Source organism: Antechinus flavipes, chromosome 4 (assembly GCF_016432865.1).
Source record: "Antechinus flavipes isolate AdamAnt ecotype Samford, QLD, Australia chromosome 4, AdamAnt_v2, whole genome shotgun sequence".
Classification (NCBI taxonomy): domain Eukaryota; kingdom Metazoa; phylum Chordata; class Mammalia; order Dasyuromorphia; family Dasyuridae; genus Antechinus; species Antechinus flavipes.
In genome coordinates this window covers 194,045,093-194,060,050 of record NC_067401.1, presented here as the reverse complement: position 1 = coordinate 194,060,050, position 14,958 = coordinate 194,045,093, and the positions used below count along the sequence as shown (strand labels likewise).

The 14,958-nt window shown below is 35.8% G+C and overlaps 1 protein-coding gene across 3 annotated transcripts in view; it reads left to right on the top strand.

Annotated features, from left to right (window-relative positions):
* Window positions 1–5,814: 5,814 nt before the first annotated feature.
* The window catches only part of TCP11 (t-complex 11), a 31,525-nt gene continuing 22,381 nt past the window's right edge, over window positions 5,815–14,958 (top strand). The window contains exon 1 of one of the 3 annotated variants that reach the window (XM_051996449.1): window positions 5,815–5,905. The gene's annotated coding sequence lies outside the window, so the exon portion shown is untranslated. The other 2 variants (XM_051996447.1, XM_051996448.1) reach the window with 2 other exon arrangements.

Sequence of the window (14,958 nt, the reverse complement as noted above, 5' to 3'; positions counted from 1 at the left end):
ATTGTAGGTCTAGAAGGAACTCTAGAAATCATCCAAGGTCACATTTCCCTTCTTGTTACTATTCTTATTTGCTTCGGTTTCTTCATCTATAAAATGTGTTGGACAAGGAAATGGCAAAACACTCCAGCATCTTTGTCAAAAAACAAAAACAAACAAAAAAAACCCTCTCAAAATCAGACCACGAAGAGTCATCAACAACTGAACAACAACAATTTGGGGCATAATTTGAACCCAAATTCTCCTGACTTCATTGCAGCTCTATTACACTGCCTCTCAAGATCAAATATTTGCCAAAAAGCAAAAGAAAATTATTTTGATGTGTGTGATCTTTGCTTTAAGAGAACCGGTCCTAGACTTTAATGAAGTCAATCTTAGTTTATATGACTCCTGATGGTTCCATTTAAATGTCCCATCTTGTATTTACAAGTTCTTGTCAGTTTAGTTAGCAATTTGTCTTCTGGAACTCACCAGAATGTTTAACTTAGTCACTTATTTTTTCTACTCCAAATTCTAACATTCTAGTGTATTTTTCCCCTCTTGTTCAGAAAATGTAAATATTTATTTATAGTATTAACTTTTATTCTTGCCATGGTTCTGGGTTTCATGGTGACCTTTTTAGAGCAGTTGGCAGTTTGCAAAGCATTGCCCTCCCAATGACTGAGAAGTAGATAGCACCAGGACTCTGTGTTCTTCTGTTTTTGTTTAATAACATTGCCTCAGGTGGTTCCCAGGAGGCAGCATTAGAGTCAAGAAGTCCACCTCTGCCTTTTTTTTTTAATTTAAAGCAGGTGACCTTATAGAAATCATTCAAATGATTTTGGGGGGCTACATTTCTTCCTTTGTAAAATGATGATTTTGGGTTATATGATCTCCAACTTCTCTATCATCTCTATAATTTTACAATTCTGTAACTATCTCTGAATAGCTTGCCTTTTAGCCATTTGACTATGGTCATATCACCCTTTTGGCAGCTAAGTGGCATAGTAAATAGAGTGCCAGATCTGGAGTTAGGAAGATCTGAGTTTAAATCCATTCTCAGATATTTACTTGCCATGTAACTCTAGGCAAGTCACTTACCCCTGTTTGTCTCAGTTTCCTCATCTGTAAAATGAGCTGAAGAAGAAAATGGCAAAAAAAACTCCAGTGTCTTTGCTAAGAAAGTCCTCAAACACAAATTAAAAACTACTCAATAACAACAAATATCACTCTTTGAATCTCATTTTCCTCATCAGTAAAAGGGAGATAAGAGAATGTTCACCATCTAACTAACTAAAGGGCAAGGCTTTTTCTGTAGCACTTCTGGTCCCCTATTCTTTGGATTTTGGGGACATTGTTCTCTATTAATTCTCTTTCTGACTGACAAGAAGAATGACACATTCCCCTTCAGTTTCCTCTTCTGGATCATTAAGTGTGCCCCAAGGCTCTGCCCTGGGCCCTCTTCTCTCTCCTCAATCTTTCACTTGACCTCATGAGTTAAATTATTCCAGATGTGTATATCTAGGGATGGCAGCTTCTATTGCTTCCCAAGCACCAGTTGTTAAATTTTCAGTGTAAGCATTTGTACTTCAGAAATCACCAAATTTTACAAATCAGCACTTGATTTATTATCTTGTTGCTTGTCTAGACTTAAAAGCATGCAGGAACCAGTGTCAATAACACAGATTAAATGAGGGTGTTGTGAATTTTCAGAGAGATGGTTGATAAAAATTGCATGCTGCTATTTGTATCCAACCATCCTTTCATTTTAAGAATTAACATTAACATCCTCAAATGTTTATTAGGCATTTCTAACAGGATGTTCATAGACATCTCAAATTCAATCTCAAAAATGTCTATAGAGGTCTGTCCCACACTTATAGCATGGGGCCATCATTGTGTGACTCAAAGGAAGGCAGAATAGATGTCTGTAGTGTTTTTATTCCTTACCCTTTTCCAAGAGAGAAATTTAATTCCTAACATGAAAGGAAGCAAGAAGTTGAAGTAAATTTTGGGCAATTTACTCTCTTCAGAGAACTAGGAGCACTAGGGCTCCTGTAAATAATATTAGTCTAGGGGATGTAGTTTTTAGGTTTTTTCCTTTTATTTAATATTTTATTTCCCCCAGTTACATGTAAAACATTTTTTAACATTTGTTTTTAAAATTTTGAGTTCCAGATTCTCTTTTTTCCTCTCTTCCCATTCCCTGCCCCCATTGAGAAGGCACATGTGAAGTTATGTAAAACACTTAATAAAAGTCCTGTTGCAAAAGAAAGCATAGGTTTATTCTCCCAGAAAAATCCTCAAGAAAAATAAAGTTTTCAAAAAAGTATGCTTCAATCTGCATTTAAACATAATCAGTTCTTTTTCTGGATATGTATAGCATTTTTCTATCATAAGTTCTTCAGAGTAGTCTTGGATCATTGTATGGCTGAGAATAACAAAGTGATTCACAGCTGATCATCTCATAACATTGCTATTACTTTGTACACAGTACATTTCATTTTGCATGAGCTCATGGAGGACTTTCCAAATTTTTCTAAGAGCATTCTGCTCATCATTTCTTATAGAACAACAGTATTCTATTATAGCCACATAGCACAATGTATTTAGCCATTCCCCAATTGATTGACATCCTTTCACTTTCCAATTATTTGCCCCGAAAAAAAAGAGCCACTGTAAATATTTTTGTACACATAGGTCTTTTTCCTTTAAAAAAAAAAATCCTCTTTTGGGATACATGCTTAGTAGTGGTATGGTTAGGTTAAAGGATATATATATATACATACATATATATATATATATATATATATATACATACATACATACATGATTTTATAGTTCTTTGGGCATAGTTCCAAATTACTAGTTCAAAATTCCATCAAAAATGCAATAATGTCTCATTTTCTCCACATTTCTTTCAAAATTTATTATTTTTCTTTTTTGGTCCATTAGCCAATCTAATAGATATGAAGTAGTACCTCAGAATTGTTTTAATTGCATTTCTCCAATCAATAATAAGCTAGAGTATTTTTTCATATGGCTATAAATAGCTCAATAAATTCATCTGTAAACTATTCATATCTTTTGATCATTTGTCAATTGGAGGATGGCTCTTAATTTTTTATAAATTTGACTCAATTTGACTATATGTTTGAGAAATGAGACCTTCATTAGGAAAATTTGCTTCAAAATTCTTCCCACAATTAGTCTGGTTAACTGTATTTCCCTGTTTATTCTTTAATCTCTCCTGTCCCTCTGTCCCTCTTCAAAAATGTTTTGCTTCTGACCACTCTTTCTCCCGATGTGTTCTCTCTCTTGAACACCTTTCCCCTTCACATATATCCTCTTCCCCTCCTACTTTCCTGTAGGGTAAGATAGATTTCTATACCCATATTGAGTATGTATGTTATGCTTCTTTGAGCCAATTTTGATGAGAATAAGGTTCACTCACTCCCCTTCCTTTCCTTCTTCCCTTTCACTATAAAAGCTTTTTCCTTGCCTCTTTTATGGCAAATAAGTTATGCCATTCCATTTCTCCCTTTCTCTTTCTCCCAATCTATTCCATTCACACACATTAATTTTATTTTTTAGCTATTGTCTTTTCATATTCAACTCACATCTGTGATCTCTGTCCATAAACAATCCTTCTAACTGCCCAAATAATGAGAAAGTTTTTATGAGTTATTAAGTTTCATCCTCCTATGTAGGAATGTAAACAGATAAACCTTATTAAGTTTCTGGTGATATCCCTTCCTTGATTACTTCCTTATGCTTCTCTTGAGTCATGTATTTGAAAATCAAATTTTCTATTTAGCTCTGGTCTTTTCATTATGAGTGCTTGAAATTCCTCTAGTTCATTTAATATCCATCTTTTCCCCTGAAGGATTATACTCAGTTTTGATGAGTAGGAGATTCTTAGTTACAACCCTAGTTCCATTGCTCTGTGGAATAACATATTCCAAGCCCTCCAATCCTTTGATGTAGAGATGCTAAATTCAAGCTAAATTTCTAATCACTGTTTATTTAATGAGGAAGGGAGGATACCCCAAGCTTCTTTCCCTTCCAAACAAATACCAACCTGACAGTGAACACATGTGTGTGCAATTATCCAAACCAAATCAATAGCAAAACAGAAATCAGAGAAGGGATATATAAGAGAACACATACCAGATAATACAGATTGAAGGATCTCTCCCACTGGGAATGAGATTACTATATTCCACCAAGATCTCATCCAAGAGGACATTTTTCTGAGTCTCTAGTGGAGCAAAGCTGGGGATAGGGAGGGGAGATTTTCCAGCTCCTTTCATTTCATCATCTTCCCACAGATTTTTTCTTAAGCAACCTGAGGCTGGATGGCATATGGTCTACCTTTTCTCAAAGCCAGAAGCCGCCAAAGAGACTGCCGAGACTCAAAGACAAACTCGAAGAGCCCGGCCTTCTCTTCTCTTCTCCTCAACCAACTCTTTACCCCATTCCTGCCATGGGACATTGATCTTCATCAGTAAGGACAGAGATTCATTCCAATGGGTTTGGGGCCTTGGATTATATATATCCAAAACAGAACTCACCACTTTTACACAAAACCCACACCTCTTCTGCATTTCCAGATTTGGAACTCCCACGTCAGCTTTGGATTTTGATTATTTGATATCCAGTTTGACACATCCAAAAAGAAGTTTGGAGATTCCAGTCTGAAGAGAAGAAGAAATTGCTTGCCTTCTCAAGGAGAGTAGGACCTGAGCAATTTGTAACTCAAAATTTGGAGGGGGGAGGGGGAGGCTTGTTAATTTTACATGAAAATGGAAAATATTTAACTACATAAATATTTAAAATAATTATTTTTAAAAAACTTTATTGGGAAAGACAAAGCAAACTATTTACAGGATAAATAGGATATAATTAACAGAGGAAAGGTCAAGTAAGGTGGATTTTAATTAGGACTTAAAAGTAGAGAGGTCAGTAGTGAGAACAAAGGAAATAGAGCATTCCAGGTATAGCCGACAGAATGCCTGCAGCCCAGAGATGGAGCGTCTTTAGGGAATAGCTAGGCGGCCAGTATCGCCGGATAAAAGAGTGAGTGTGGGAGTAAAGTGTAAAAAGATTAGAAAGGTAGGAGGAGCTAAATAATGAAGGGCTTTAAATGCCAACGGAGAATTTTGAGTTTTATCTGATAGGGAGCCTCGGGAGTTTACTGAGTGTGGTGTGGGGGAGGGGGCAAGAGCGGCGGTGGGACCCGGTTGGAGAGATTGGGGTGAGAAACGATTTGAGGCCGGCAGACCCAGCGCTTGCAATTACAATAATTGAGGCTTCGGGCAGAGTGAGGGCAGTATCAGAGAAGAAAATACAGGAGGCGTTGCTCGTACGGAACTGGCAGCGTTGGCCACGCTGAGGTGAGAGTTGTTCCCTGGGTTGAGAACCTGAAGGCCCGGAGGATGGAGTTACCTCCACAGCAATGTGGAAGGGATTTAGAGGGAAAGATAATAAACATGTTGAGTTTTAGATATGTCTGCCTGTCTCACGCGTCTGTCCTTCCGGCAACGGCTTCCCTCCTGCGTCAGATGCCCAATGGAACAGTCTGTCCCCTCCCATCTTCTCCCCCAAATGGAACAGTCCAGTCGCGCCTTGCTGGTCCGGTCCTCTTGGCCACGTGATCATCAGCCCGTTGTCCCGAGCGACGAGCGGCGGTTTGTTTTCAAACTCCGGACTCTCCCATTTGGCACTCTGGCCTGAAGTAGGGGCGTGAGACCGGCCGCCCAGTTTCCCCGCCCGCCTCTGGCCGGCTTTTCGACCACTGCTCCCCCCTTTGGCAGCGGATCCGCGGAGCGGTGGTGCGGTCCGCTCTCCCGACTGACGCGCGAGGCTGTTTGGGCCGCAGAAGCAGCTTCAGCGAGCAGCGGGGCGGGTTGTCCAAGTGGGGAGAGAGGTGAGGGCTGGCGGTCCAGGGGACGGGAGAAATCAGAAGTCACGAGAGGAAATATTTCCTAAAGCAGGAAACCGAGGCCCAGAGAGGGCGAACGACGTGTTCAGAATCACACAGTGAGCCAGAGAGGACAACTGCAGCCACGTAGGGTAGTGGAGGGAGGGCAGTATCCTCAAGACTCTTCTGTAAGCAGCAAAGTAAGAGCAATGAAACAACCCAGCCCTGGACCCCAAACTCATCCCTTTGAGGACTTATGAAGACTGACTCATCGTCTTTCCGTAGTTCAGAGAGTGCCCGGTTTGGGGTGCTCCTTAATACTTTAGTGACCTTGGGGAAGTCACTTAAAACCCTTCTGGGTCTCGGTTTAAAAAAAAAAAATAAGAGGGGGTTGGACTAGGTGACCGCTAAGTCCTTTCCCCCTCTGTGATGGATTTCCTCAGTTTCTCAGTGTCCCACCGCTGGGGGGAAGGGAGGATCGAGGGTGGGAGTGCCAAGGGGTGGAGAAAGTAGCCCCTCTGTGGCTATCTGAAAACAGCCCCCCTCCCCTCTTCTCTCCATCCCCAGATAACACCATTAGGATGCCAGACGTCCAGAAAAATTCGCAGAGTGATATCACAGGAGCCCAGGGTGGGGCCTGTAACACTGCAGTACCAGCCCCCAAACGGGAAAAGAGCAGCGTCTGCCCAGATCAGCCTGCTTGTATGTCTAGGATTTCTGTCCATCACCAGAGGTTTCTTGGTCAAAGCTCTGACTCAGTGCTTCAAGTGATTCCTATAATGAGATAAGGAGGGAAGGTTGCCTTTCCCAGGGGGCACCTGTGCCAATGACCACTTAAACCCGTTCAGTTTCTTTCTTCTTAACCTGGTTTTCCTTTATCTGCATTTCCCGTTTTTTCCTCTTTTCCCCCCTAGCTTGAGTATTATAATGCTCATTGATTAGAACAGGTGTAAAAAGTTTTGATCTTCTTTTCTAGAGAAAAAATGTTAACCTCTAATTTATTTGAGATTGATAGCCCAATACAGGTGATTCAGAGCTTAGAAAATATTCCTTTCTCTCCAAAACTAACTAAATCTTTTGTTACTGAGGTAGCTTTGTTTTGTTTGACAGGTTAAAAACTTCAGGCTTCTCCAAATGAAAACAGAACATCTTCCTTTTTAGTGTGTGATGGTTTACTAGGTAGTCCCTTCCAACTTTCAAATTCATTGACTCTTATGATCTGCCTGTCAGGTTTGCCAACTGAATCAAATATCTGAACCTGAGCTAAAAATGTAAAAACTTGAGAAAAGCAAACTTGAATCCATGAAATAGCAAAAGTATTGTCTCCCCATACAAGTTGAATTATGCTTCCATTTCTTTGGTGGCCACTTGGTGTCACTACTAGATCATAGAAAACAACTAAAGCAGTATTTATTGGGTTGTGTGCTCTTGAATTATAGTGGTTTTCTGAAAGTGTCTCGAAAATTACTTTCTAAATGAACACGCTAGGATAAGTCTTTAGTGAGCATATATATATATATATTTCATAAAACTCACTAGGCCTTTTAAAAAATTAAATCCAAATGTGTCTAATTTGGATTTGCTTAAATCAAAATACACTAATATCTGAACTTAATGGACAAGCATTTTCATATTCTAGGATAATAAATGATTAAGAATGAAGGGCAGCATTGTCACATTAGGGGGAACTTGTGTTTTTAATTAGCTGCTTTTGCCCCCATAAAGATTATACTATTGCATGAATGGAAATTAGTAACTAAAGGACTTAAAAATGTCTATCAGACTATTTGTGATGTAGAAGACTTGGAGGGCATGATGCATAGTGAAAATACTATTCACAAGGCAAGGACTCTCCAGAGAGCAAAAATGTAAAGAAAAAATTCTAGACCTTTGAATACTTTGGCTCTAAAATGCTTTCAATTTCAATGATTCTAGTATAATGTTATCAGTATTATTATTGTACTTTGATTACCCAGCATAGTATTTGATAGATAATATTTCAAGCCTCAGATTAGACTTAATTTCTATACCAGCTCTAGTGGCTAATTACATAGCCAGTTTCTGGTCTGCAGCTAAAGTCAAAGTGTTAAAAAATATAGCTAAAATTGAGAGCAGCTATGGAACATAAATGTACTTCTATTGTGGCAAGTATAGGTCCAACCCTGAATTTTTAGATTTTTCTATTTCCAAATGAATATTCTATGCACTTGTGACTAAAATAGGAAGGTTAATTTTTTATGTGCTTAAAAAATGTTTATCATTAGTTCTCCTTTACCCTGTTTTATATATGTATGTGTGTATGTGTGTATGCACACATAGACACACACACATATATAATTATGTGTGTGTGTTTACATGTATATACAAACTTATTTTGGTCTGCTGGACCTAGATTTCATCATTATAGGAAACATCCTATATAGAAATTTTCTTCACTGATGCAAACTGTCAACTCATTTTTAATTTGTGGTCTTAGGGAGTTAATTGCTCAGAGCTCAGTGAGTTCATGTCATTTATTTGTCAAGGGTCACATAGTCAATATGCTTAAAGAGAGGTCCTGAATCCAGGTCTTCCTAAAACCAGCCTTCTATTCACTACACCATGCTGCCCTTCTTTATATACTATTAAATCCCTATAAAAATCCTATAAAAAGGAAATTAGGGACATATATAAAGAGGTGCTCCAAATTTAGACTTCTGTGATAAGGGAGTTCTCTTATCTATAATGTAGCTTGATGTATTTATTGATGGTTTTTATTATGTTCTTGTCATATTGCTAGGCATCATTTCATTCCTTAAATTATTTATAATGTATATATTTGATTTTGCCACATTATGGTACTAATTTCCATTTAATCACCACTTTATCTTGTATTTGGAGAATTACTTTCTGGCGTTACTGAGTTCTGCTGTATTTCATATATTTCATAGAATCTCAAGTTAAAAGGGAGGATCACAGAAGTCATCTCATCCCATCCTTTATATACAATACATATATACACACATACATATATACACACATACATACATATACACACACACACACACACGGATATCCCCAATTACATATAAAATAATTTTTAACATTTTAAAAAAAATTTTGAGTCCTCTCCCTTTTCCTCACTCTTCCCTGCTCCTTGAGAAGATAAACAATTTAATGTAGATTATATCTGTGCAGTCACAACCAACACATTTCCATATTAGCCATGTTGCACAGGAAAATACAGACTCTCCCCAAAAAACCATCCCCAAGAAAAATAAAATATGCTTCAATCTGCATTCAGATTCCATCAGTTCTTTGTCCGGAGAGGAATATCATTTTTCATCATGTCTTTCAGAATTGCCTTGGATCATTGTATTGCTGAGTATAGCTAAATCATTCATAGTTGATTATCATACTATAGGGATCTTTATATACCGTTATCCTATTTTGGTTACTTCATTTTGCATGAGATTTTTTTTGGAAAGCATTCTGCTCATTTCTTATTCAATAGTGTTCCATCACAGTCATGTATCAGAGCTTGTTCAGCCATTCCCCAATTGATGGACATCTCCTCAATTTCCAATTCTGTGCCACCATAGCAAGAGTTGCTATAAATATTTTTGTACATAAAGGTCCTTTTCCTTTTTTCTTTGATTTCTTTGAGATACAGACAATGTAAATGATAATGGTAAGTGTTAAAGGGTATGCACAATTTTATAGCTTTTTGGGCTTAGTGTTGATTTATTATCCAGAGTGATTGGATCAGTTCATCTCAAATTTTCTGCTTATCCCTCCAACACACACACATACACATACGTCATTTTTTTTCTATCATTTTAGTTAATTTGATAAGTGTGAAATAGTACCTCAGAATTGTTTTAATTTGCATTTCTCTATGAAAGTGATTTAAAGCATTTTTTTCATATGACTAGAGATATCTTTGGTTTCTTTTTCTGAAAACTGCCTGTTTATATCCTTTGACCACTTATCATTTGAAGAATGACTCATTCTTACCAACTCAGTTCTCTATATATTTGAGAAATGAGGCCTTTTTCAGAGAAACTTGAAATAAAATTCATTTCCTTCCCTAGTTTTCTGTTTTTCTAATCTTGACTGCATTGGATTTGTTTGTGCAAAAAGTTATAATGTAATGTAATTGAAATTATTGCTCTTACATCCCATATTGCTCTTTTCTCTTGCTTTTGTCACAAAATCTTCTTATCTAGAACTGACAAAATATTCCGTGATCCCTTAATTTGTTTACAATATCACCCTCTATGTCTAAAATGAATACCTATTTTGACTTATCTTAGTAGATAATATGAGATGTTAGTCTGTGGCTGGGTTTGCCAAATTGCTTTCCAGTTTTTCCAGCAGTTTGTATCAGATTGAGTTCTTGCCCCCAAAGCAGTTTGTTTAGATCTCTTTATTTCTCTGAAAATTTTGTAATTATGTTCGTATAAGTATTCTATATTTTCTGTCATTATTTTAAGTGGAATTTTTATTTCTTGCTGCTGAGTTTTGTTGGTAATATATAGAAATGCTGATAAATTAAGTGGGTTTATTTTATATTCTGCAACTTTGCTGAAGTTGTTGATTATTTCATCTAGTTTTTTAGTTGATTCTCTGAGATTCACTAAATATACCATTGTATCATCAACAAAGAGTCATAGTTGTGTTTTGTCATTGCCTATTTTTATTCCTTTAATTTTTTCTCTTGTCTTAATGTTATAACTAGCATTTCTAGTACAATATTGAATAATATTAGTGATAAAATAGACATCCTTGCTTTGCCATTTATCTTATTGAAAAGGCTTATAACTAATCCCTATTACAAATAATGCTTACTCTTGGTTTTTAAATAAATAGTACCTATTTTAAAGAGAAGTCCATTCATTCCTATGCTTTCCAATGTTTTTAATAGAAATTGGTATTGTCCAAAGCTTTTTCTTTATCTCTTGAGATAATGTGATTTTTGTTGTTTTTGTTATTGATGTGGTCAGTTGAAGTTTTTTCTAATATTGAACTATCCCTGCATTCTTGGTATAACTCTCACATGGTTATAGTGTGTGATCTTAATGACATATTTCTATAATCTTCTTGCTAGTATTTTATTTAAATTTTTTGCATCATCCAGAGAAAACCAAGGAGGCTGAATTGAATGTGGATCAAAGAAAACTATTTTCACCTTTTTTGTTTATTTGTCTTCTCTTTTTCATGGTTTTTCCTTTTATTTTCTTGAACAAAATGACTAATAGGGGTGTTTAGATGGCGCAATGGACAGAGCACCCACCCTGAAGTGAGGAGGACCTGAGTTCAAATCAGACTACCAAAACTTTAACACTTCTTAATTGTGTGACCTTGGGCAAGTTACTTAACGAGAGAGAGGAAGGGAGAAAGACAGAGACAGAAACACACAGAGAGAGACAGAGAGGGAGGGAGAGACACTAATATGGAAATGTTTAAAATGACAACTATAACTCTTATATTGGATTGCAGTCTTGGGGAGGAGGGAGAGAAGGAGAAAAAAAATTGGAACAAAGATGAATGTTGAAATCTATTTGTAAATTGGAAAAATAAAATAATACTTAATTTAAAAAAAGTTTTGCATCAATATTCATTAGAGAAGTTGATCTGTAGTTTTCTTTTTCTATTTTTATCCTATCTGGTATGAGTATTATTAGCATTATATTTGTGTTGTAAAAGAAATTTGATAGGACTCCTTCTTTGCATATTTCTCCAAATAATATATATACTATTGGAACTAATTAATTGTTCTTCAACTGTTTGGTAAAATTCATGAATCTTAACTGATTATAGAGATTTATTTATTAGGAAGCTCATCCATGGCTTGTTCGATTTCTTTTTTCTAAAATAGGATTATTTAAGTATTTTATATCCTCCTAATCTGGGCAATTTATATTTTTATAAACATTCATCTGTTTCACTTAGACTCTTAGATTAATTGGCATATGATTGGGCAAAATAAATATAATTGCTTTAATTTCCTCTTCATTAGTGGTGAATTCACCCTTTTTATTTTTGATACTGGTAATTGGGCTTTCTGCTTTCTTTTTTTAAAAAATCAAATTAACCAATGCTTTACCAGTTTTATTGTTTTATGACAACCCCCCCTTTAAACCAGCTCCTCTTTTTTTAATTAGTTCAATTAAAAAATTTTCAATTTTATTGATCTCTCTCTTGATTTTCAGGATTTCCAATTTGGTGTTTGGGAATTTTTACTTTTTACTTTTCTGGGTTTTAAAATGCATACCCAATTCATTATATGCTCTTTCTCTAAGTTTATTGATTTAAACATTTAGAGAGAAAAAATTTCCCCAAGTGAAATTAATGCAGCTTTGGCTGCATTCCCTAAACGTTGGTATGTTGTCTCATTGTTCTCTTTAATGAAGTTGATTGTTTCTATGATTTGTTTTTTGACCTGCTCATTCTTTAGAATTATATTTAGTTTCCAATTAATATATAAAATTTATATTTATGTAAATATATAAAATAATAAAAATATATCGATTAATATATCAACATATGCATAGCCCTTTATTGAACATAATTTTATCTGAACAGAATGCATTTAATATTTCTGATTTTCTGCATTTAATTATGGGTGTGGTGGTGGTGGTTGGTATGTGTGTATGTATGTGTTTTCTAATTGTCATGTACTACTGAGAAGTATTTTCCTTTCTATGCCCGTTGAGTTTTCTCCAGAGGGCTTTCTAACTTTTCTAAAATTCTATTCATCTTTTTAAAAAGTTTATTTTTTGATTAGATTTAGCTAATTCTGAGAGGGAAAGATTCATTACTAATGTAGCTTTACTGTCCATTTCATCCTGAAACTAATTTAACTTTTTTCTTTAAGAATCTAGATGCTATGCCATTTCATGCCTATATATTTAATATTGCTATTATTTCATTGTCTGTAGTACCTTTTTTTTTTTTAAGCAAAATTTAGTTTCCCTGGTTATCTCTCTTAATTAAATCTTTTTGCTTTTGCTTTATCTGAAACCATCATTGGCCTTCTCCCCACCCCTCCCTTTTTAATAACAGCTGAAGAATACTAAATTCCATTCCATCCCCTTACCTGTACTGCTTCAAGAGTGTTGCTATAATACAATGTATTATAGGATTCCGTTTTTTTAGTAGTTTATTTTATTTTACCAAATACATGGAAAGATAGTTTTCAATATCCACCTTTGCAAAACTTTGTGTTCCAAAATTTTCTCCCTTCCCCACCTCACTTTTCCCCAAGAATAATAAGTGCAGTTAAATGCAAAAATGTGCAATTGTTCTAAACATATTTCCATGTTACTCATATGCCATACAAGAAAAATCAGATCAAAAAGGAAAAATCAACAAGAAAGAAAAAAATACAAGCAAGCAAACAACAACAAAAGGTAAAAATATTATTCTTTGATTCACATTCAGTCTCCATAGTTCTCTCTATGAATAGCAGTTTCTATCCCAAGTCTATTGGAGTGGCCTTGAGGATTCTGGTTTTTAAATCACACTGTTTTATGAGTGAGTTCATTCCATTCTCATTCTGTCCATTATTCCTAGTTCTTCTCTTCATGGTTCAGCAGTACAAGGCTAATCAGCTTTTAGATAATAATTGTTTACAAACTTGAAGGTAACTGGAGTTTTCTCTTCTAAAGAGGAGGCTAATCTTCCTTAGTCTCTTCAACGGATGAGATCCCTGGTCAAATTCTTTTGCTAAGTATAGCACCCAGAAAAGACTATGATATTGCCACCATAAGTACAGCAGGACTCTCACCTACCTTTGGATCAATGAAGCCTATGATTGGAGATGTTTCTTGGTAGCCATATAATGCTATTGACTTTGATTGAATTTTCTCTTAATCTTTTTGAAACTTAATATTCCCTCATGCTCATTCTCATCTTACATTGATGAAATCTATTTCTTTTATCCAGTGTAGGATGTTATGTTTGTCCTTATTAGATTCAAATTCAATTCATCAGACATTTAATGCCTACTACATGCAAAACAAATATGAAATAATGCCTGCCTCAAGGAATTTACATTCTAATGGGGATTGGGAATAATATAGTACACAATTATACACACACACACACACACATATATATGGAAATGCAAAATAATATCAGGAGAAAGGGAGCCCTAAAAATCATAGAAGTGATGAAAACAGACTTTAAGATAGCAGAACCTTGCAGGAAGTGAAGGATTCAAAGGGGGAGGTAAGGACTGAATATATTCCAAGGATTGGGGAAGGAGGGACAGCCTATGCAAAAGCATAGAAAGAAGCAATGGAATGTCAATATTGGGAAGTAGCTAAGTTTGGAATATAGAATGCATGAAGGCAAAGTAATAGGAAATAAGTCTGGAAAGATACACAGGGGCCAGACTGTAATGGGGCTTTAAATGCTGGGATGGGAGTGGATATTTTATTCTAAAGACAATTAGAGAGGCACTGAAGATTTTTGAAAAGGAGAGTAAGATAAGTTACATTTGTGGTGCTGTAGCAATATTAATTTGGCTGTTGTATGAAGTTGGATTGGAGAGGGAATTAGATTAGGAGCCAGGAGGACCATTTAGAAGGCTGTTGTAGTCTATGCTAGAAGTGATTAGGATGAATACCGAGGCTTGTGGCGCTGTGTGTAGAGAGGAGACTGATGTCGGAGAGGTTATAAAGGGAAAAAAAATGTATGGAGAAATGATGGGTTTAGGGACAAGTTTGAATTCTTACATGACAGTCGAACAAGCAGTGAATTTGGAATCTGAGAACCTAGGTTCAAACCTTTCTAAAGTAAGTAGCTGTGCGATTGGGAACAGGTCATTTTAAAATGACTCCCTGTGCCTTACTTCCTCATCTATAAAATGGCTTATAAGGTCTTTTCTGAGCTCTAAAATTCTGTAATCCTTTATTTTGAATTTGAGATGCTGACAGAACTAGGACATTCAAGTCGAGGTATCTAGCAGATGTACGACTGAAATTCATTGGAAAGATTATGACTATCCAAATCAATAAATAAATGCATGTATGTGCACACACATATGTCCATATATTCACATATATGTTTTA